We start from the raw sequence: 1,894 nt of genomic DNA, 5'->3' as shown, positions 1-1,894 counted from the left end.
CCCCAGGAAGCAGGGCGGGGCGGTCTCTGCTGTCTCCCCAGCTCCCGTCTCTCCTCCCCTGCACTGGCTGTCTGCCTGTCCCTCACTCTGCCTCTCGCTGTCTCCTCTGTCCTCTTCCAGCTTCACCTTCACTGTGCTGGAGGCAGAAGACCCCGGGATTTCTGCGAGGCCCATGGATGCCAAAGTCCTCCCGGGTCCCCGACTCCATGCTCTCGCCCCCGCATCATTATGACGCCCTGCACGACCGCAGCTCGGGGCCCCCTGGCGAGCACGCCCGGCGCCCTGCGACACGCACAGGCCCACCCGTTGAGCGTGGGCTGCGAGGGGCGCCCTCTGAAGCGGCGCGGTGGCGTGGTGGACCACCGGGATGTCATCTTGGCCCACCAGGCCCACAAAATCCACAGCACCCCGCAGGCCAGGAGGAAAGAGTGGGAGTAAGTATGCCCGGGTGGAGGGCCAGACCCAGCCCGGGTCAGCACGCGGGTCCCTCGGGGTCAGGCAGGCTCGTTTGGGCAAGTCTGGGGGAGGTGGGGGCGGATTCCTGCCGCTGGAGCACACTGATGCGGCTGCGCTGCTTTCTCAGTCCCAACGTCCCTCCCTGGCTGATCCATCTCACGGCCGCGAACCCCCGGGTCGCCCACGGTGCAGGAACACAGGGGTCGGTCACGGGTGTGGCGGGGAGGACCCTGCCCCGCGGACGGCGAGGGTCCACTCAGGATGGGTTGGCAAATATTTCCTACAGGACGGCTGAGAATGCCCCTTTCTGGGGGCGAACTCAGGAACCCCTTTCTGTCTCCGGCGCTCGGTGTAGATCTGCAGGTTTGGAGGCCGCAGACGGAAGTTTGTGCCGAAGGCGCAGGGGGCCCGGGCAGGGCTGGGAGAGCGCGGTGGCTGCGGTGGAGTCCGCTCCCGGGTCCCCCTTTCTCTTTGCTGGTGACCCCGAAAGTGGGTCTTCTTGTGCGGGAGATGCCGGGCGTGGGGCAGGCTCTGCCATTTGGTTGCCGCTGGGTGATTTGGGGCTGAGTGGCCTCCCTCAGTTCAGGACCCTCACCGCGAAATCGCCGGCTCTGGGCTGTTTGAGGACGGAAGGCGGTTTGTGCGACGGCTCAGTCCCAGGCCAGCCCCTTGGCGCCTGTTTCCGCACAGTGAGAGGTGGCGTTCTCGCCTTTCCCCCCTTCCTTCCTTCCTTCCTTCCTTCCTTCCTTCCTTCCTTCCTTCCTCTTTCTTTCCTTCCCTGCTTCCTTCCTTCCTTCCCTCCGTCCTTCCTTCCTTCCTTCCTCCTTCCTTCCTTCCTTCCTTCCTCCCTCCCTCCCTTCCTTCTTCCTTCCTTCCTTCCCTCCCTCCTTCCTTCCTTCCTTCCTATTTCCTCTCTTTCTCTCCTCTCTGTCCTTCGTTCCTTCTTTCCTTTTTATTCCCCTCAAGAGCTTTTTCGGCAAATGCACCGCGCTGGGGTGGATTCCTGGGCAGATACCGGGAGGGTGGGATGTGCATGTGAATATCAGGGTGACCGGAGCTGAGGCTGACACAGACGCTAACAGTTCAGGGCACCCCGAATTCTGCTCCCCGATCTCGCCACGCTCCAGTCCCCGCTGCGTGGGAAGCACACTTCACCACCAGCCTGCCCATGGTTTTCCGGTTGCTGGAGGGCAGTGGGGTTATAAATGCCCGCTGGGGCGGGGGTGAGGTGCTGACGAGGGGCTGTGCACACACGGGCTTTAATGAGACTTGTACTACCAACATGAGCCTCTACTCACCTTCCATCAAAGAGCTTGGGGACGGGGGCAAACGCGGCACAAACCTGCCTCTGAGGTGGTTTCCTGAGGATAGGCTGACATCTGGTGGTGAGTTTGAGCATCGTTTAGGAAGGCAACGCGGTGCCCTTTAATATTTTTTT

The 1,894-nt window shown here is 62.4% G+C and overlaps 1 pseudogene; it reads left to right on the top strand.

The window, feature by feature from the left end:
- Positions 1 to 228: 228 nt before the first annotated feature.
- Positions 229 to 1,894, top strand: part of LOC105807796 — a 47,348-nt pseudogene continuing 45,682 nt past the window's right edge.

This window comes from Propithecus coquereli, unplaced genomic scaffold, assembly GCF_000956105.1.
Source record: "Propithecus coquereli isolate 6110/MARCELLA unplaced genomic scaffold, Pcoq_1.0 Scaffold164, whole genome shotgun sequence".
Classification (NCBI taxonomy): Eukaryota; Metazoa; Chordata; class Mammalia; order Primates; family Indriidae; genus Propithecus; species Propithecus coquereli.
The sequence above is the reverse complement of the archived record's forward strand: the minus strand, read 5'-3'. Positions and strand labels throughout refer to the sequence as shown.